Source organism: Muntiacus reevesi, chromosome 1, assembly GCF_963930625.1.
Source record: "Muntiacus reevesi chromosome 1, mMunRee1.1, whole genome shotgun sequence".
In the NCBI taxonomy this organism is placed as follows: domain Eukaryota; kingdom Metazoa; phylum Chordata; class Mammalia; order Artiodactyla; family Cervidae; genus Muntiacus; species Muntiacus reevesi.
This window is the reverse complement of record NC_089249.1, coordinates 18,692,952-18,715,769: the sequence shown is the minus strand read 5'-3', so window position 1 is coordinate 18,715,769 and position 22,818 is coordinate 18,692,952. Positions and strand designations below refer to the sequence as shown.

Sequence of the window (22,818 nt, the reverse complement as noted above, 5' to 3'; positions counted from 1 at the left end):
AGTGCAGGGCCTGGTATCTGACTCACATTTAAAAAGTCTGAACATGAGAACTGGGGCTGACACTTCCCCAGCTTGCTTGAGAGCAAGTCGAACTGCTCTGGGAAGGGCCCTGACTGCTAGAATGTGGGGCACAAAATGCATTTGTATTTATGTAAAGTCAAATTTGGACCCTTAGGAAGAGCATGGGGTTTGGGGGTCCTGAGAGGGACTCTCATTGGAAAGACCATCTGGAAGGGGGTGGAAGTGAAAGTGTTAGTCACTCAATTGTGTCTGACTCTTTGCAACCCCATGGACTGTGGTCTGATAGGTTCCTCTGTCCATGGAATTCTCCAGGCAAGAATATGGCTGGTGAGGTGAATAAAATAGAGGAGTGGTTCACTGGAACCCAGGGAACTGTAGGAAAATTCATCAAGGGGGCAGTGGCTAAGAAGATGCAGTGAGAAAGGAAGTTTATAAACCCAATGAAGATACTGTAAGAACAGAAGGGTCACCTTTGGGCATGCATATTATATGTAAGTTTCCAACAGTGAATTCAGTGTTTGTCAGACCAGATCTTCCCACCCTCTCCAAACTTTGTGAGTCTCAAAGAGCAATTGGGAAGTAGAGGAGAAGGTAGTAGAAGGTGAAAAAGTAGAGAAAAAGGGACTCTAACTCTCCTTCTCATCTCAACTTCTCAGCCTAAGGTTGACCTGAACTGGGGGCAGAAAAAGGTTTCAAATTGTCTGAAGTTTGGAGTTTTGATATTTTGCTGGACTCTATTTTTTGATACCCGGCCAAAGGCTATTTGTTTAATAACATTGCCATGAAACTATGAGATCTTCCTGAGGTTTCTTCATAGCTAAGGAAAAATAAATCAAGAGAGAGAGAAAAATGTGTGAGAAACACTGAGTTTCTGCTCACACCTTACTGAGTTTGGCTCATTCAGTTGACTGGCTATGGATGTTTAAGTATAACATCTTGGTGACTGGCCTTACCTATTGATAATAGCAACCTGGTCTTATGCTTTTTTTACAGTGTTGTCACACAATGAGATGATTTCACATCACAGTGTCCACTTCTAGTCATTTGAGTTTTTTTCTGTGATGTTGAAATTCTTATCCGGAAAGTCAAGTCTTTCTGGTCCCACCATTTCAATTTTCTTGTTGCAATTTGCTGCCTCTTCTGTCATTGGTTCCACAATGAAGAGCTAGTCTCTGATGAGTCCACTGGACTGACTCTGATGACCTCTCCCCGATTCCAGTGAGAAGGCATTGCTTTTCTCAGGGCCACAGTGTCATCCTGGTTGCTTGCATTGCTTCCCTGGAACAAGAAATGAGACCTGCCCCCCTTGAGGGCTTTACAACTGCTGTCTGTCTCAGAAACCAGCCACTTCTTCTACCTCTGGTGCTGATGTCCCCACCTGTTGAGAGTGCTTGAAAAAGCAGAATGCTCAATGGTGTCCCTCATCCTTAGCTACCTCCACACACCTGGGGCACATTGAGGAGTCAACGACTTGGACCACTTCCCCCCTCTCCACATGTCTCCACTGCTTCCAGCCCCAGAGAGAAGTCCTCTTTCCTTTATTCCAAAAACTACCGTATTTCCTATCCCCAGATTAGCTACTTCCGGAGGATGACTGACAAAGCAAATGCTAATTTCTTTTTACGAAAGTGCTTTATTACCAATCACTAAATGTACTGGTGGCTCAGACAGTAAAGAATCTGCCTGCAATGTGGGAGACCTGGGTTCGGTCCCTGGATTGGGAAGATCCCCTGGAGGATGGCATGGCAACTCACTACAGGATTCTTACCTGGAGAATTCCATGGACAGAGGAACCTGGTGGGTTACAGTCCATCGGGTTGCAAAGAGTCGGACACAACTGAGTGATTAAACGATGTAGTTTTGACCTCCTCAACCCAGCAAGATGAGAACAAAATTTACTTTTCCTAGGCTTCAGGGTATCCTTGATCACTTTTTCATATAAAAAGCTAAATACATTTATGGAATTATGTCAATAATTATGTGATTAACTACCTTTAAAATGTATCATGTCACAACATTAATGTCATCCTTTTTAACATATTGCCTTATCATCTTAATACATGTTTGTATAGTATTCAAATTGTATTGCATGGCAAATATTCACTTATTCCCCGTGGATCTATAACAGAAAGAAGGAAGCTTTGAGTCAACTGTGAGTATCGTGTACTTCAACTATCTGAATCAAACAAAAAGAGGATAACCAAAAAGCCCCCCAAAATACAATTCCAAATGAAGACAAACAGTTGCACCTTATAGTATATGAGTTGCTATTGGCATTCCATCAGTGCATAAAAGGTGACAGTGTTCAAAGTGTCAAGTGTTTTAATAATTGGCAAATACAGTGTTATCAGATGAATGGGGGCTGGTAGGTAGGGAGTAGCTAAGGGCTGGTCAGGTTATCTATGAATTATGAGCCCATGAATCCCTGATGGGATCCCAGTGGCAGAGAGAATGAACAATCAGAGTTTGCTTTGCAGTTAAGAGCATGGGAGTTTCAGGAGGTGCTGCAAAAAATTGTCATTTATCTTGCTGCCCAGGAGGTGTGGATGGAACTCCGGTGACCTCTGAGGAATGAGTTATGTTTGTTTTTCTACCTGAAGTCTCTTGTCACTTATGGGTTCTATAAATGTAAACTGGCACCCTGCTGGGGAGAAGGTTATAGGGTTTTGGGATTTCTTTCTGTGCTACTTCTTATTAGTAAGGATGAAACAGTCCCTGTCCGGGTGGGCGATGTAATCCAATAAGGTCAAAGAAAAGAAAAGGTTCAAAGGAGGCAGAAGAGAAATTAAAACCATTGTCCACGAGGCTGGCCAGAGGAAGAATGCATTGTGGAAGAGCAAGGGAAGGGAAAGACTTTGAAACTGGAGTGCTGGCAGGTCTGGGGCTCTGCCTGCCGAAGGTAACGCTGTATGTTCTGAAAGAACTGCAGCAGCTCACGCTTGAGAGCAGTGAAGAAACAGGATCAAGGAGTCTTAGACAATGAGTCTAGGAAAAAAGACACCAGGGGTGGTCTGGAAGTCTGCCAAGTTGTATGGGGGTGTGTGCACGCAGATTGGATATGCCTGATCTGGAGGGGAGCTGGCTCCTTGCAGTGGCTGAAAGTCTGCCAAGATGTGTCAGACTTAGCAATCACTACCCACTTCTTTCAGGATGTGTGGGTAAAATTGATCCAACCTTATGTAGCTTGGAACTTGTCTCAGTATTAATAGTTTGATGTCTGGGGAAGAAGACTGAAGGCTCCCCACAACACAAGATATTGACATTTTTTTCCCCATGAAATGATGATCATTTAGAGGGGAAAGGAAGATATGTGGAATGAAACTTGTAAAAAATGTCCAAGAAATGGGCCTTGGCCTTCTAGACTATTTTGAAATACTAGGATAGAGTTTGCTAGTACTAGAGGCAACTGAAAGAAAGGGTTTTATTAAAAGCATTGTTTATAAAACCATGAATGAGTTAATTATATACACAACTTACATAGACTTCTGTTGATTATAACACAGTTGAAAATTACAGTTGCATAGTAAAAAATAATAACGGTCGAGGTTCTACCATTTTCTTTTTTTAAAAAACAAACTGCTGTGATCTTTGGTCTTCTAGTTTGCTCAGGTGTATGCAGCATGCAAAACTGTAAGGTCACGGTCAAGGGTGATAAGAGAGATTGTAAATTGAAGGACAAAGTGGCATTGGTGCTTGGTTTTAAAACATTTTTCCAACCTATTTGTTATTTTTAACTTGCAATAACAAGACCAACTTCAGGCTATGAAAAGCACCTTTCATTCTGAAATTTTTGAAGGAAAAACAGCTTTGTTATTTTGAGTCTGAAATTCTCTACTCAAATTTTTTTCTTTCCTAGAAGAAACAATTGCTATCATAACATGATTTCCTGATACAAATTGTGTTTTCTCAAGAAGACATCTTTTATGTTTTGTGGGAGAGTGAAGGGTGGACATAGGACTTGTGAAGTAACAGGTTCCTTCTTTTCTAGGCAGAGTCTTACCTTGGATGTCACTTTTCTGGGAAATCTTTTACATGTTGCCCATCCATTCTGGACTAGAAAGGCTGTGTCTTTTTTAGTAAATGTATTTTTTAATTGAAGTATAGTAGCTTCCCTGATACTGGAAAAAACTGAGTGAGTAGGAGAAGGGCCGACAGAGCGTGAGATGGTTGGGAGGCAACATCAACACAGTGGACACGAGTCTGAGCAAACTCGGGGAGATGGTGACGGACAGGGAAGCCGGGCGTGCCGCAGTCCAAGGAGCTGCAAAGAGTTGGACACGACTTGGAGACTGAACAACAACATAGTTACTTTGCAAGGTTGTGTTAGTTTCTACTGCATAAAAAGTAAATCAGTATATGTGTACATCTGTCATCACCTCTTGGGCCCCCACCCCCACCATCCCACCCCTCTAGGTCATCACAGAGCCCTGAGCCGAGCTCCCTGTGCTATGCGGCAGGGTCCGCTAGCTGTCTGTTTCACTCATGGTAGTGTATAGCTGTCAGTCCTAATCGCCCAGTTCGTCCCACCTTCCCCTTCTCTCCTTGTCTGGGCATATCCTCTGAGAAAACCATAATTCAAAGAGACACATGCACCCCAGTGTTCATTGCAGGACTGTTTATAATAACCAGGACAGAGGCTGCATCCTGTTTACTGTTCACATTACACCAAGTGGAGACCATTCCTGAATATCCACTGGAAGGACTGATGCTGAAGCTGAAATTCCAGTACTTTGGCCACCTGATGCGAAGAAATGGCTCATTGGACAAGACCCTGATGCTGGGAGAGATTGAAAGCAGGAGGAGAAGGGGGCTATCGAGGATGAGATGATTGGATGGCATCACCGACTTGGATGGACGTGAGTTTAAGCAAGCTCCGGGAGTTGGTGATGGACAGGGAAGTCTGGTGTGCTGCAGTCCATGGGGTCCCAAAGAGTTGGACACAACTGAGCAATGGAACTTAACTGAACTGAAGCACAATAATGATCTTATAAATGCTGATTGAATGAGTGAATTGACAGAAGAGAGTTTCGATGAGGTTAAAACGAAGAAGAAACAGATGAGGTTCAACGAGAATCTGGAGGAACTCATTTGGCCAAATCAAGACATGAGGAATAAATAGGAGCCAGTGAGTTGAAGAGTAGCAGGGGTGGGGAGGATGGATACAGGAGAGTGAGAAGAGTCCCTACCAAGGGAACAGTATGTAGAATCCAAAGAAAGCAAAGAGACAATGACAATGCACTTTGTTCTGCTGGAACAGGAATGCAATGTTCTTGAAAAACTTCATGTGATAAAAAAATCAAGTTGTTTAAGTATCATTTCAATGTGAAAAGAAGGTTAGGGGGTTAGAGATTTTCAGACTCAAAATAACAGATGATGCTTTTTCTATGTGGATTTCAAAATATTCAAAGAATGAAGATCTCCTACCAGTGGGAATTCAACCAGGCAGACATCTGCTGGATGTCTAACCCTGTGAAAATGCATCAACTGGTAAATTGTTGTAAACGTCCAACAATCATTTCGTTTTTCAGAGGCTGGAATAAGCAATAGAGAAGGGGGATGCAGTGAACTTGGCAGTGATGGACACAGAGCAGGGTGGTGATAAGGAAGTAGAGGTCCTTTGTTGGAGTCCTCCCCTCTGTTCCTCCCTCTTGTTCTCTTTTCCTTCAACACTTACTGTGTGCTCAGCGCCAGTGATACAAGATGAAGATTAATAACAGTCTATTCATTTCTGTCCTCAAGGAGCTCACAGCCCAAGGAGAAAATAGACAGCCATAGGTAACTGGAAAGTAACATAAGGGATGCTATATCTGGGTTCAAAATGCAAAATTGTATACAAAGAATGGTATGCACATGCTGGCACTGGCTATGGGATGGCTCTATTTGAAAATTTCCTTGTTAGAATGTATAAGAGTTTCTACTTCAACTGACCGAGATATTCAAAGGGCTTGACAAGAACTCCAAGTGGAGGGGGAAGCTTGGGAAGAGGCATAGACATGAAAGCATGTCATAGTGTATGGAGGAATGATGAAGTGCCTGGTGTAGTTGAATTAAGAGGAATATAGAAAGAATGCCAAGGTACGCCTGGAAATGGGAGCCTGTAAACGTGTCTGCCTCACACATGTTGTATGTGTTAGATAAATGTGAGTTGTAAAAGCAAATAAATAGAAGGATTTTAAATAAAGGAGTTAAATGATTAGATTTGCATTTTAGCACCTAGAACTAAGTGGTTAATGGCATAGAAGGGAACTCTGAACGTAAATAATGAAATGCAATCTACCTTACTTAGCTTTGAAGACTGGAGACTTTGAAAAGGGTCAGGAAAAAAAGATAGGGTTGGTCTTAGAGCTTTAGATGTGAGAAGAGAGAACTTGTTAGGAGATGCCACAATAGAAACTAGATACATTTATTTATTCATTAATTCAGCTAAGTTTTATTAAGCAATGAATATATGTCAAGGGTTTCAGTAGGTTCTTGGGATAGAGCTGTGAAGGAAACAGCTCTGATCCTTGCTATTGTGGGCTTACAATCTAGAATGTACAGTCACAACCCATTAGTTCTGGCTGTGGAATGAACTTAATGGGTTCTGTCAAGGAGAAGGAGGAGGAGAAGGAGGAGGAAATAAATAATGTACTATTTTTTGTGTGTGTTTAGTCACCAAGACATATCCGACTCTTTGTGACCCCAGAACTATAGCCCACCAGACTCCTCTGGCCATGGGATTTCCCAGGCAAGAATAAGGGAGTGGGTTGCCATTTCCTTCTCCAGGGGATCTTCCTGACCCGGGAATCAAAACCAATCTCCTGGATGGGCAGGTGGATTCTTTACCATCAAGCCACCAGGGAAGCCCAGAGATGAGGTTATTACTTCCCAAATTAGGAGTTGAAAGTGAATTGTAGTATCACTGACTGACTTCCTATTTTAACAGAGGTCTGTACAGGGATTTTTTTATCTTTTACTTTTTGAGATCCAAACTTAGGATGTGTGAGCAAGAATCACCCTGCTCTTTGGATTTTACTGATGTGCAGGATCTCTGCATCCTTTTCCAAAATATCCCTCTGTATCTCTCCCGCAGTACCCAGCTTCCCTCCAGGCCAGATGAAATAGTGTTCCTTTCTCCAAGTCTGTAAGGCAAGAAAATCAATTGAGCCCAATGACAGCATGATTCAGTGGGCACTGGGCAGAGGCTGGGGTATTGTCACTGGCTCCGTGTGTGGAGGAGGAAAGGAAAAGGAGGAGAAATAAGAATTACCAGGTATGGTTGCTGAGAAAGTCTTTTCTTCCCCTTCTATTTTTTGGGCACATCACACGCCACATGGGATGGGATCTTAGTTCTCTGACCAAGGATTAAACCTATGCTCCCTGCAGTGGAAGAGTAGAGTTGTAACCACTGGACTACCCGGGAAGTCCCCAAAGTCTTTTTTAACATGAAAGCACACAGCACACTAGGCCTATTGGCAGAAGACGATTCTGGCATCTTTTGAAAGCAGTAAAAAATAACAAGAACATAAAGTACAAGTACCCTTCTGGCCTCCAGGAATCTCAGAGGTCTGGTGCTACCCTGGTGAGTCCAGTTCAACTCTCAGGTGCCCCAGAGGTTCCCAGCAGGGCATGAATACAGGGAGGCTCTGAGTGCCAACTCTCTGCCAGGTGCTGAGCTGGGGCTCTTCATCTGCAGGCTCGACCAGTGCCCCGAGGCTCTGTGAGAAAGGCCTGCTCACACCCCGAACCCTGCAGGGAATAGAGGCTCCCGGAGGTAATTAGCTGGAACAAGGTCATCCATTCATTCTATGCAGAGCCTCAGCGTTGGTCTTGGCCCTGGGCAAGGGGATACCATGGTTAGCAAATTAGACAAGATCCTCCCTGTTAAAACGCTTCAAAAGATAGACAGTTGGTGTCTAAAGAAGTACAAATGTGATTTTAGACAGTGATCAGTGCCTTGGAAATAATAGTGATGGAACGTGATTAAGAATAACTGGGGATTTATTTTAGTTGCTGTGATCAGGGCAAGCCTCACAACAGAAGTGACATTTGAGCTGAGAAGTCCTGATGGGAAGGAGTTGGGCCTGGGGATGTCTGGGAAAGGTGTCTCAGGTAGATGACCTGCAAGTGTGAACTGTCCTTGGTGGGAATAAGCTTGACATGCTCAAGGGGCAAGAGAAAAGCCACTGTGGCTGTGGCATCATGTCAAAGGGGTCACAAAGGCCCCTGAGGATTTGATCAGAGAAGCAGAATCACTGAGAATTATATAGCCAGAGCCTTTATTATGGGGATTTTACCTAGTGTGATTGTAGGATCTCACTGAAGAGTTTGTATAAGGCTGTTACTCCACATCTGGGTCTGAAGTCAGCAGGACACATGGGAAGGAAAGATGGACATGAAGTGGGAGAGAGCAGGGGCATATGTGACCAGCAGCAGCTGGCACCCTTTGCCGTGGAGTTGCACACACTGGACCAGGGTTTGGAGGAGCTAAAGGAAGGGGCGAGTGGGTGCTGGAGTTGGCCCCGCCATGTCGCTAGGTGAGGCAGCAGACCAGGAACAACGTTTATGTGAACATTAACAGCACCTGGGTTCCATACAGACCTTCATGGGGTAAGAAAAGAAAAAAAGAGCTGCCATTTTTTCCCCTTCCATTTCTCAGTCTCATACACATGCCTTTGATGGTCAATGTGGTCCTGGAGATACACAGGGAATTCTGGGAAGTCCCGTTCTAGCTTACTAGCTCAAAGGAGACCCCATCATTTGTCAACCTGTCATGCACTCATATCTCTTTTAGCCATAGTTAACTCCTCAGCAATGACAATAGCAGAAAATTGCTCCCATCTAGCATGCTTTTTATAAGCAACTGAAAACACACTAACCTTCTCCTTAAAAAAGGATGCATGTTGCTTTACCCACCTTTGGGTGATGTTCATTCTTTTTCCAGTTAAGTCCTTTCCTCTGATATCTTGTAGCTTCAATATTGAGATATAAGATAAATTATTACTAAATGCATTTTATGTTATGTGGTAGGGAAATGGGCAAGAGAAGGAAAAAAATTGTTAATATGTACACATTGATATTCATATAAAAATAAGGGATAAATACTTATCACTATTACAGCCTTTGTTTCTCAACTGGTCATGTGATGGTAGCTGATATTTGTAACTTCTTTTTATGATATTCCCTTTGCTCACAGCAAGCAGGTTGGCTCCGTGTGGTCTCATGCCTTTGAGTGACTCAAAGTTTATCCTTGAAGCTCATTGGCAGCTCCTTCTGGAGATGGGAAACTGAGGCACAGAGCTGAAAGTTAGATAACTTTCTTAAGATCTTACAGTTAACAAGTGGTAGAACCATGATTTGAGCCTAAATGGCTGGAGCTCAGAGATAAAGGTCTTCACAATCAGGTCAAGTGACCTTTTCACTATCTGAATAGAGAAATGTTAGGAAATGAGATGCTCCATGAAGAAAGCAAACCAGGGCCATGAGAGAGTGAAGAGAAGGGTGGAGTAGTGTCACTATGACAGGATGTTTCTGGAAGACCTCACTCAGGAGGTGATGTTCCAATGAGGTCTGGATGATGAGGAAGATCTGGCGTGAAAAGACCCCAGCACAAGGGTCTAATGGCCTCCTTTGGGCCACTGAGAGTGAAGCAGAGAAAAGCAACCACAATGCAGTTTGTCTCCAGGCTGGAAGCCCAGGTCACAGGAGGGCTGGACTGGAGATATTTTCAAAAGAGACTTAAGCCCAAGCGGCATCAAGGCAGGATGCCAGCCCCCACCTCAATGCGTAGCTGCCCTGGGCTCCAGCCTGCAACCACTCTCCCCAGGTCCCAGCCATTTCTGGCTAATATTCATTGGCCTGGTACTCTGGCTGAGAACTTAATGATACACATATGCAGTCTGAACTTTGAACAGGTAAATGTGTATTTCCTAATTCTGCCAGAGTTGGGGGCCAAGTCTCAGGGAGCAAATATGTAACCAGGTGTCTTTGGAGTGGATGAGGCACTGGAAATTATGGCAAAAGGCTGAAGGGCTCTCTGCTGCTCAGAAGACCACAGACCTTGTCCAGGAGGTTGTGTGGGAGGCCAGGTCTTTGCAAGGAATACTGGCTAAGTTTCTGGCAGAGCAGATGGGAAAAATGCAGTTTTTATAGAATTCTGGATCAAGAATTTGGCGGTCTAAGTATTTATACTGTTTCTGCCACCAGCTTACGCCATGATCTTGGCCAAGTCACTTTTTTCCCCTCTCTGGGCCTTATCCTCTCTGTAAAAATGGAGGCATGGCACTGAATGGACTCTGAAATTCCTGGCAGGTGCCTTGTTCCCAGGGCCTTAACACTCAATTTGTGAGCTGAACCCTACATAGGGCAGCTGCAACAAAGGGCAGCAATAAAAATTGTTTTTCCAAATAGTTAGTTATTTCAATATTTCAACAGAAGTTGCTATCATGGGGAGGAATCAGAGCTCTGTGGGATTCTTTGAGGTTGAATAGAATGCCATGAAGATGAGAAATATACAAAGGATGATCAGGAAGCATCATCTCTTTCAGCACCGAGTGTCCCAGAGGGTACTATGTCAGGCTTGCTCAATCCTGCTCTTGACCTCTTGTATCTGGAGCAGGCTAGAAGAGTGGGAGAGGGGGGTTCCTATCTGTGTCCTCAGATTTCTGTTCTCAACAGAAAACTCATATTTTTGCCAAAAACATGGAACTTAGGAATGGTACTGGGCTGGCCTATTGGACTCAAGGTATTCCATCAGATTTCTGCTTCTGTTTCCCTCTGAACTCACCTCTGCACTGAAGACTCAGAAGGCAGCTTGATGAATGATAGACTTATAAAGTGCAGAGGCTCTGGTTCCCAGAGGATTGTGACAGTGGGTGTCCCTACATATTTTTCAACATTAACTGCATTTGTTCTTCCAACTTGCAGGCTTCTACTTCATCCCTGTTGCAACTAATATGATTTTTTAATCACGGTGACTGGTGGTCAGTTGGCCACTTGGTTATAAGCTTCAGACTTAGCAGTTGGGGAAGGGTCAGTGAGTGTAACAATTGGCCCCATAATTAGCTCATCATTTCTTAGAGAAATGGAAATAGCTATTGCAAATGTGTAAGCTACCTCTGAGAACAGGAGGAATTCTTCTCTCTTACTTTTTTTCCTGTCTTATTTTCAAGAGGCACAGAGTTACTGCTTTCTACCAGACACATGGGTTCTGATTGTCACAAAAAGGGACATAACAGACAAAAGGCACAGACTATCCTGAGTAGCCCTTACCTGGTGCTTGCCTGCTAAGGAGTCACATCTCACAGATGCCAGCCTAAGCATCTTTCTTCCCTAGGGTTTACAACCAGAACTGGGTTTACCTCAAAGGGAGTAAATGAAATGGAAGATTCAGATCCTTTTGAGGCTTGGAGGAAGCCCTAGCAATATGCTTGCATGAGTATCGCTGTCTGAACCTGTTCAGGCTGCCATACAAAGTACTATAGACCAAGTGGCTTATAAACAAGAAAATTCATTTCTCATCATTCTGAAGGCTGGATACCCAAGGTCAGGATTCCAACATGACTGAGCTCTGGTAAAGACTGTCTTCTGCATTGCAGACTGTCGACTTCTTGTGTCCTCAGGTGGTAGAAAGAAAGCCAGTAACTTTCTGACCTCTTCATAGAAGTGCACTAATCCAATTAATGAGCACTCTACCCTTATGACCTAGTTACTTTCCAAGGGCCACCTTCCAATGCCATTACATTGGGGAATAAGGTTTCAACATAGGGATTTGGAAGGACTCAAACACTGAGTTCATAGCAAAGTACTGCTGTAAAATTTGTGAAAGTAAGAAGTATTAACCACAAATGGTTAAGACAGATATCCCCTCATGCTGGGTGCTTGTTGGTTTGGAGGGACCCTGAACATCTCTGTCATTGGCAAAGGGGGCGCTAGGATGAGGGGACACATTTGGTCAGTATCAGTGAGGTGTTTTGATGAGGTTGCAGCTGTTATTGCATATAATCACAGCACTGCTGGTCATTCTGGTGTAGGAATGGCTTCCTGCTGTGTCAATTCACTTTGCAGTGTGACCGGGAGACCTGGACTGGGGCATATTGTGAATGAAAGTATCCTGCAGCCCTGGGTTCTGGAGGTGTATGGGTGGTGGAAGCCAAAAACAAGTTTGAAATGTACAAAGTCAGAAATTAGTGTGTGGAAGATTCTTCCCTTCATCAGAGGATATAAATTTTTGAGTGGAGGATTGACTCCTTTCCTATTAATGCCTTGTCAGCATGAAAGCCCCCTTGTCAGAAACAGACCTGATAACTCAGCATATACTACGCAACTCTGTTTGGGGAGGGAGTTGTTCTGAGTTTTGGTGAAGACCTTGTTCCGCATTTCAGGGTGTCAGCTTCTTCTATTCTTGGCAAACCACATTTTCCACAACTCCCATGTTTTAGGACATCCTTGGTGGTCCAGTGGCTAAGAATCTGCCTTCCCTTGCAGGGGTCACCTGTTTGGCCCCTGGTTGGGGAGCCCATGCGCTGCAGGGCAAGTAAGCTTGCATACCACAACTGGGGAGACCGTGCGCTGCAACTAAGACCCGAAGCAGCCAAATAAATAAATAAACATTTTAAAAGACCAATTTCTATTTTTTTGGGAGAAAACCTATAGCAGTACCACAAACAGTGAGTGCAACCTTAGCAGCTCATACGTGAAGCACATGACAGAAGATTTACTGCATTTTGGACTATAATCATAATAACTTACATGACATTAGCAACATTGTGCTGTGAAGTTAGAAGCCTTTTTATCAACTATTAATGAGATTGTTTTGATCTGGAGTGAAGCCTGATCATCCTCCGTTCTTTGTGCAGAATAATGCTTCAAAACTGTTGTCACCTGGAGAGCAGAGCACGCTGCCCAAAGTTTAGAACAAAAGGAGGATTGTAGCAGTGGTCAGTTCATAGAAATACTCTGTGATTTCTCTGATGGTGTGGTGTCTTTTGTGTGTGTGTAAATTTTTTTTTTGTATTGAAGTATAGTTGATTTACAGTGCTGTATTTGTTTCAAGTGCTCAGCAAAGTGAGTTAGTTGCACATATATACACTCTTTTTCAGGTGCTTTCCTGTCGAGGTCATTGCAGAGTACTGAGCAGATTTCCCGGCGCTCTACAGTAGTCCTTGTTAGTCCTCTGATTCATGCATAGTAGTCTGTCAATGTCGATCCCCGTCTCAAAATTTATCACTCTCTCCTTTTGCCCCTCTGGTAGCCATATGTTTGTTTTCCACATCTGTGACTGTATTTCTGTTTTGTAAATAAGTTCATTTGTACCATTTTTAAGTGTTTAATTCCATTTTAACCTAATCTTGCATTTCATTTCTTAAAGAGGACCCAAAGTGTCCACACCCCCTAAAGTGTGGGTGCATCCACACCACAGCTGTGACCATCAAAACATTCCGTGGTAGCCTGCAGCCAAGCCCCGAGGCTCAGCAAATCCCAGCAGCAGGGGTCGTAGCTGCTGCCCTTCCTCTCATCTGCAGAAGTTGGGGTGCAATCCCACTTTCAGATCTGCTCCAGATGATTGCTGAAGCCTTCTGCTGCCCCAGAGCCTCCACACATTCCACCCAGGCCTAAATCTAGCAGTGGGGAGATGAACCCTAAAATTTAGGAAGGCAGCAGCGCCTCCCCCAACCATGTATGCACCCCACTAGTCTATTCCCCAATCCTGACCAGACTGGCTGTGATCAAGGGTCTGGGCCCCTGTCCAGGCTTCATCCAGTCCAAGCCAATCCACACACCTGGGGCTTACTCTGGGTCAGACTCTGTAGGAATGAATAGGATGCAGCTTTAGGAATACAAGAATGAATAAAAATAAAAGGCCTGCCCTAGTGCCAGATGAAGACAAAAAGATGGTGACATATCCTGTTACGTGAACACTCTTGGAGGTTGAATGGAGAGAAAAAGGGGAGAGGAGAGACAGTGAATCCTTATTTATTCATAACAAAGATGGTGATAACAGTACACTTACCACTGATAACCATTCTCAGTGGGAAGGATGATCAATTTTGAATTCTCTAAGAGCAGAAGCCACACTGGTTTATAAACTTGTGTACCAGCAGCATCTGGTCCAGAACCTGGTACATAATCGATACTCAACAAATTGCTGTTCAGTGAAGAAATAAGTATTTTGAGGGCTTTCTTTGTGCCACTCATTTCAGCCTCACAGCCATCCTATGAGAGGTGATAGGAGCAGCCAGTCCACAGATGAGAAAGCTAAGGTTGGGTGCATGGTCTATCATAAAAGGCCCCACAGCCAGTAGGGGCAGGTCCTATGTGGTGCCATTTCCTTGTCTCAATCTAAGCCAGGAGAATCCCTTTCCCTTGCTCACTATCCATCTCTGGCCAGATCTCAGTATCCCAACTGCCAGTCTTTGTGCTAGCCCGCGTTTGGCTGCCTGCAGAGACGGGTGTTCTGGAATGAGAACAGAACCACCAGATCCTAGGTGTCAGGCCATTGACTGGGCTTGCTACTTGGCCTGTCTCATTGGCTGGATAGAGATGGTCTACTTCTGAAAACAAGGCTTATTTAGCTGCCCAAATAGAACCAACAGAACATGGCCAGGTTGTCCTGCATAACTATTTTAAACTCTTGTCTCTCTGCCACCTGCCTGCTGGGTTTCTGGTTGTGTCCAGGTTTCCTCTCCACCCTGCCCATCCACTACATCTGAAGAAGTTGCTTAGAGCTAGAACTTTTATAAGCATCATCAGTGTTTTGCCCCTGCCTCCTCCAAAAAACCACAAACTCGCAGAGGGAGGGGCTATGTGATCTATCTTCCTCTATGCCCCCTGTCCTGTGTGGAATCCTACATGTGACAGTTTAACAGGATGATTCCAATCTTGGTTCTGCTCCTTACTGGTCGTTGATCTTAGGCAACTGACTTAACTTCCATTTCCTCAGTGTCTTCATCTGTAAAATGGGGAAGGATAATAGTATATACCTAATAGGGTTGCCATGAAGATTAATTTAGCCAGTAAATGTAAAGACAAAATGGTGCCTGGCAGGGAGAAGCTCTATATCACTGTTAGTCATTATAATTCTTAGTGACCTCTTTCATTCTGTTTCAGGGTATTAACAGTCCACACAATACATTTTAACACCAAACCATTAACTGTCTGCTGTTTTTCTCTGATTGTTTCTTATGGGTTAATTTTGTTGCTTCAATCACATTTTACAAACTCTCTAACATTAAGAATTGCTCATTGGGATGCTGGTGACTTTTAACCTGGTTTGGATTACGGGCCTCTTTAAGAATCTAATGAAAAGTATGGCTGCTCCTGCCCCGCATATGCGCATGGACCCATAGATGCAAAGTATCGCCCACCAGTTTTATGAACTTCACCCACTGCCAGCAATGACTCTCCAGTCAGGAATGTCTGATCTGACATCAGATCTGACTCTGTCACCAGCATGCTGTGTGGTATTGGGCAAGCAATTATCCCTCTCTGGACTTCTGCATGCAAGGGAGACGAGGGACTCAACGGATCCTTCTAGAGGGACATTCCACACTTTTCATCCTCTGCTGTGCCAAGCAATAATTTCCTTCTAAATTCCATTAGATCAGATAGAAGGGGTAAAAAAAATGCCTATCAGATCACATTGCAGCTAAAAGCTTTCTCTTCTCTTCCTAGCACCTTTTAAGTGTGATAGACAGAGAGAAGGTTTCATAAATCTCCTAGAGCTTGACTAAGCTAATTGCAAGATAGAGTGGGAAGGGGAGCTGGCCCTCCCACCTGCTGTGACTGAAATCAGCTTACCTTGTTCAGTTGCTAAGTTACATCTGACTCTTTGTGACCCCCCCCATGGACTGCAGCATTCTAGGCTTTCCTGTCTTCCACTGTCTCCCAGAGTTTGCTTAAATTCATGTCCATGGAATTGGTGATGCTATCTAATCATCTCATTCTCTGCTGCCCTCTTCTCCCTTTGTCTTCAAACTTTCCCAGCATCAGCTTGCCTTAGTCCCCATAAAATCAAAAACCAAAAGGAAGATGCCCTTAGACATCATCTCACCTCAAAACAGAGGTGGGAGTCAACAGCTGCTTGGTGGCAGGACAAGCATACTTCAGGGACCTGCTCTCCCCTTGGGTGTTCTCTTGAGTCAATTGTCTAATAGTTCCATTACTGTGTCTCCATTTTCTAAACTTGTCATTCTGCCTCCCATACTCCCAAATGCATGTTGGCACAGGAAGAAAGTAAATAAACTTTGTGACTTTTTGTGAGTGATTGGCCTTACTTTCTTAGACCTTAATTTCTTCCCAGCCATCAGCTTGGTATTTCCAAGACAAGGCTCCATCAGAGAGACCTTGATGTATAAAAACCCTGTGGTGGAGGTGCTCTCCAAGAACTGAAAAGTCGGAGCAGCTGGGCCATGAAGGGTGTGGTGTGAGGTGCAGTGCTGAGCAGGGGCCAGTTCTTGTAGGACCTTGAGCTTCCCATGTAGTATTTTAATGTCCAGGAGAAATAGGCAGCTATTAACAGGTTTCAACAAGGGTGGAGATGGGGATGGTGGCTCAAGTTCAAAGGTAGGCTTCAAAGCAGAATATCTTAGAGGAGCTGGGACATGGCATATCACCCAGGCAAGGCTCAGGTGTCCAGTAATAGGCACTAGGTGGGGTATAGAAGCTGGTAGAAGTCTGGTTTCTAGAATTGGGACATAAGCTTCCCTGGTGGTTCAGAAGGGAAAGAACCTACCTGCAATGCAAAAGACCTGGGTTCAGTCCCTGGGTCAGAAAGATCCTCTGTAGAAGGAAATGGAAACCCATTCCAGTATTCTTGCCTGGAGAGTTACACGGTCAGATGAGCCTGGTGGGCTATAGTTCATAAGGTCACAGTCAGACACAACTGAACTACTAATACGAGCAATAAAAGCAGGAAAGGCATCCTTTGTTGTTGTTGTTGTTTTTTAGTTGCTCAGTTGGGCCCAACTCTTTGTGACCCCATAGAATGTTGCCCACCAGGCTCTTCTGTCCATGGAATTCTCCAAGGAAGAATACTGGAGTGGGTCACCATTTCCTTCTCTGGGGATCTTCATGACCCAGGAATCGAACACAGGTCTCCTGCATTGGCAGGTGGATTCTTTACCACTGGGCCACCAGGGAAGCCAAAAGGCATCCTTAGGTTGTGATTAAACTAGAGATTTGTGAAACCTCACCTCCCCTCTTTCCTAGGAAGTGGATGAACTATAGCCAGCAGCTAGACAAAGGCAACTTTGTCTGTGGGTGAGGATCATGTGACACCACCTCAGGGCTGGAGGGTCACAGGATGGACCATGCATCATTTGGGGCTTGAAATCAGGCAGTATGGTCAAGGACCTGTGCTTTATCCTGCCTTTGAGAAGCTGTGAAGGAAAAGAGAAATATGGGGGAGTGAGGGTTGTTGAAGGCACGGCACAAGTGCATAGGTAGAATGGTTGTTCTAAGATTATTAAAAAGTAAAAAGATGGAAGTGCGCTCGGCGGCCCCGCGGATCTGTCTCTTGCTTCAACAGTGCTTGGACGGAACAGACCCAGGGACGCCCCTTGCTCCAGCCTCCGACCACCCTCCAACCTTTTTTCCAGTCGCAACCTCCGGAGTCAGCCACCCAGCTGTCCGCGATCACCGGGACCAGCCACCATTTTTTAACTCCTTATTATCGATCAATCATGAGCTCCCAGATTCGTCAGAATTATTCTACCGAGGTGGAGGCCGCCGTCAACCGCCTGGTTAACATGCAACTGCGGGCCTCCTACACCTACCTCTCTCTGGGCTTCTATTTCGACCGCGACGATGTGGCTCTGGAGGGTGTGGGTCACTTTTTTCGCGAATTGGCCAAGGAGAAGCGCGAGGGCGCGGAGCGTCTGTTGAAACTGCAAAACCAGCGTGGCGGCCGCGCCCTCTTCCTGGACGTGCAGAAGCCATCTCAAGATGAGTGGGGTAAAACCCAGGACGCTATGGAAGCCGCCCTTCTCGTAGAGAAGAACCTGAATCAAGCCCTGTTGGATCTGCATGGCCTGGCTTCTGCCCGCGGAGACTCCCACATCTGTGATTTCCTGGAGAACCACTTCCTAGATGAGGAAGTGAAACTCATCAAGAAGATGGGTGACCACCTGACCAACCTCCGCAGGCTGGCTGGTCCTCAGGCTGGGTTGGGCGAGTATCTCTTCGAGAGGCTCACCCTCAAGCACGACTAGGAGCTTCTGGAGACCAGTGGCCTTTGAAGAACCCACCTAACATCAGGGCTGCTTGAAGCCCCTCTCTGCAGCTACTAGGCAGCTTTTTAACATCCTGGAGCCCTCTCTCAAGCCTTGGACCAAATGGAAACAATAAAGCTTTTTGCAGCATAAAAAAAAAAAAAAAAAAAAAAGTAAAAAGATTATGTTAAAAAGTAGTGAAGGGGGAGACCCACTTCCTTATTTTTAGTGCACTTGCATTTAGGATCATGGGAGCTAAGAGCTTGCCAAGATCATTATAGTGGGTAGTTTCTCTTGTAGGAACCTGTTAATTTATCCCATTATGGCTATGCTTCTCCATTCTCCAAAATTACTCAAAAGAAGTCTCAATTCTGCTCCCTTTTAAAGCTGAGCCATGGGGAGGGCCTTGTGAATAATGGGGTCAGCACTCCTCTTCCCACTCCATCCCTGATAATTTCCTCCAATCTCAGTTGTCACAGAACCATTAACACTTGTCTGGAGTAAACCATTGGCTAAAGAGCACGTTAGCATAGATGGCTTTCTCAAATGCACATCTTTAGGAAGTAATTCACCCAACTCAGTACTCTAAGGAGGCAGGAGTTCAAGAGGATTCATTTTGGTTGAAAACAGTGTGGTCACCTAGAAGGAGAGAGGATCCCAGATTTTTGTTCTCATTATGCAATTTCTCATCTATTTATTCATAAAAGAAGATATTTTCCTGGTAATTTCTAGGTGCCAGACAAGGACTCTGCCCTCAAAGATTCATGCCTTAAAATCCCATGGTAATGATATGATGGGCATATAGAGTTATTTGATATCTCCATTTATTCAATTAAAGGAATTAAGGGAGTTCAGGGGAAAATACATTTCTATCTCAGTTTGGGGTAAATCGAAGTCTTCATGGAAGAGTCAGCATTTGAACTAGGCTTTGCAGAACGAAAAGAGACTGAACAACTCTTGAAGTAGCACCTGGAGTGCTACTTCTATTTCTATGCCATATTTTTTTTCTTTTTATCATATCTGTAAAATGGAGAAGCTTCCAACTAGCTGTGTAAATGGATCACCTTTTGGTGAGCATCGTTTCTGAAGCAGCTAGACGCTAGAGATAAAGAGATGGAATGGGTGATACCTCTCAGTAAACAATCCCAAAGACATTACAATATGAACCATGAGAGCTAAGCATGAACCAACTTCTGACTTTTTCAAATGTCTCTAAATCTTTGTTTCAGAAGCAAGGCCAGCATCCATGATTGCCTCCTCTGGGAAGTGTTGGTCAGTTTCTACCATTAAATTGTCCATTAGTATCTATGTTTGCAGTATTCATGCCTAGTCTTGTGGTGTTTTATGGACATGATTTCTACCATCATATCAGGTAAGGGAAAAAGCAGATACTGCGGAAGTTTCTGGCAAAAAAGAGGAGTGTGATTATGGAAGGAATAAAAGCAGAAAATTGTGAAAAAAGGAAAGATATCATGATTTTTATGGAATGATGTGAACCTAAAGACAGACACAGACCATGAAGCATATGCAAAAGGCTGTGTAGATGCAATCATCACTCATCAGGAAAAACAATGTAGCAACACCATTAGAGCACCTGCAATTTGCCAGGCAATTTCCAAGTCCTCTCCATGTGCATTAATATGTTTATTTCTTGCAATCATCCTCAAGAGGTGGGAGTCACTGTCATTATCTCCATTTTATAGATGTGGAAACCAAGTCACTGAGTGGCTAAGCGACTGGCCCAAGGGCACACAGTTAGCAAAGGGCATTCTCTCCCCATTCCCAACTAATGAATGAACACCATTTAATATATATTGAGGCACAGTTTTAAGCTCTATCTGTCTACCTGTTTCCATGTAAGTTCATTTCATCCTCAGCACAAATCTACGAGGTGGGCTCTAGTGACGGCTTTCCTCTTGAGACTGAGACATGTTAAGAAGCGTGGCCGAGGAGCCAGCACTGAGAAGTGAATCCAGCCTGTCTCATTCCAGAGCCTTCCTCCGCATCAGAGAACATGAAGGCGGTGCCTTGCTGATGGAGAGCAGGGAACCAAACTGAGAAATACTCAAGAGAGAAAGCCTGAATGGCTCCGTGGCTGAAGATGCAGAACATAGAGAAGCCAACGTTTCTCTCGGATTTCTTCCAACTCCCCCTCTAAGCTTCAAGTGAGGAGAGCAGGTCTGATGACACGGTAAGCTGTCTGGGGCTTCTGAGGCAAAGACTGAACTGGCCCGGAACTGCAAAGGCTGGAGCTGGTGTGCAACCAACTGCTGACTTCAGGCAAATTATTTTTACTTCAATAAGCCTGCTTCCTCATCTGGAAAATAGAGGAAATAAGATCTGCTTTCCACTTACTTCTTGTCAGTGTTTTCCAGATAAAAGACTGAGTTACGTGGAATGTCATGTCTCAGGTACTGTGGAGGAGAGCCCGGGTGTGAATGACTGACAGCTGCAAATGCGTTCACTCACTTACTCACTCACAAACTCACTCACTCACAAACTCACAAAGTCACTCACTCACCCACTCACAAACTCACCCATCTACTCACTCACTCACTCACAAAGTCACTCACTCACCCACTCACAAACTTACTCACTCACCCACTCACTCACTCACAAACTCACTCACCCACTCACAAACTCACTTGTGCCCTCAGCTACCCACCCACTCACTCACTCATCTATCCATCCACCCACTCACCCACTCACAAACTCACTCACCCACTCACAAACTCACAAAGTCACTCACTCACCCACTCACAAACTCACCCACCTACTCACTCACTCACTCACAAAGTCACTTACTCACCCACTCACAAACTCACTCACAAACTCACTCACTCACAAAGTCACTCACTCACCCACTCACAAACTCACTCACTCACCCACTCACTCACTCACAAACTCACTCACCCACTCACAAACTCACTTGTGCCCTCAGCTACCCACCCACTCACTCACTCACCTACCCATCCACTCACTCACCCACTCACAAACTCACCCACCTACTCACTCACTCATTCACAAAGTCACTTACTCACCCACTCACAAACTCACTCACAAACTCACTCACTCACAAAGTCACTCACTCACTCACTCACAAACTCACTCACAAACTCACTCACTCACAAAGTCACTCACTCACTCACTCACAAACTCACTCACCCACTCACAAACTCACTTGTGCCCTCAGCTACCCACCCACTCACTCACTCACCTACCCATCCACTCACTCACCCACTCACAAACTCACTCACTCACCTACTCACAAAATCACTCACCCACTCACTCACTCACCCACTCACAAACTCACTCACTCACCTACTCACAAAATCACTCACCCACTCACCCACTCACAAACTCACAAAATCACTCACTCACCCACTTACAAACTCACCCATCCGCTCACTCACTCATAAACTCACAAAGTCACCCACCCACTCACTCACTCACAAAATCACTCACTCACCCACTCACAAACTCCCCCACTCACTCACTCACAAGCTCACTCACTAACTACAAACTCAGTCACTCCCCCACTCACTCACAAAATCACTCACTCACTCACAAAATCACTGACTCACAAACTCACTCACCCACTTAATCACAAACTCTTTCACTCACCCAATTACTCACTCACTCACAAACTCTCACTCACTCACTCATTCACAGAAGGGATATTGGAGTTTCCTCCTTCAAGGCAGGAAACCCATTAAAAATATCCTTGAGTAATAATCCTTTGTGTAAACACTTCCAATGATAGCTAAATGCTGACATAGCAAGGTTGTCTTTCCCATTATTAAAAAAGTTTGTCTAATGGAGAAAGTTATCCTTCTATTTAACTAAAAACTGCCTCTCTATAGCTTCCTCCTTACGTTCTTATTTCATTTAAAACTTTGACTACTGATGACCGTTTGCCTTGTACTAGAATAGACACTGTGGAGGACCCAAGAGAAACAGCCACTGGCATTTCCCTGGAGGAGTTTCCAATGTGCTTCAGGATATAATGTGAACATTCCCAAAGATCTATGCAGCCGATGAAAAAACTCTCAGAAGGCTGAGCCCTCTAGTAGCCACACGGATACTGTGGAGTGTATGTCACAGGGACTCAAAGGAGAAAGAGAAGCCAGTGTAGTCTTGGTGACCAGGAAGACCAGCAGAGTGTGGAATTGTGGGGGCACTTAACAGGAAAGGGAGATTTGAACAGGCAGAGAGGACAAAAGCACATCCTGGAGCAAAGTGCCAGGCCAAGACTTCACAGAGGCTGTGCATTTCGTCCTTCAGAATTTTCCTACTATCTGAGGAGCTGAGAGGTCAGGCCCACAGTTTCTCCAGACTGAAAGCTAGAGAGAAAGATAGACAGTCTAGACTGTGAGAAGCCTAGAATTGCAGCCTCAAGGACTTTAGGATTTGGGGGGCAGATAGTGCATACAGTAGTTAAACTCTGCAAAGTAACGGTGGCATTGGCTGGGGTGAATCTCTGCCTTCATCTCTTATAGCCTCTGTTTCAGTGCAACTTCTTGAACACCTCTAAGCCTCAGTCTTCTTATCTATAAAATGGAGTCAATAATGACACCCAACTCAGAGGACTGTTGTGGAGATAAAATGA

General features: G+C 44.5%; 1 pseudogene; it reads left to right on the top strand.

Annotated features, from left to right (window-relative positions):
* The first annotated feature begins 17,479 nt into the window (after window positions 1-17,479).
* Window positions 17,480-18,364, top strand: LOC136159243 (ferritin light chain pseudogene; annotated as a pseudogene).
* The last annotated feature ends 4,454 nt before the right edge of the window (window positions 18,365-22,818 follow it).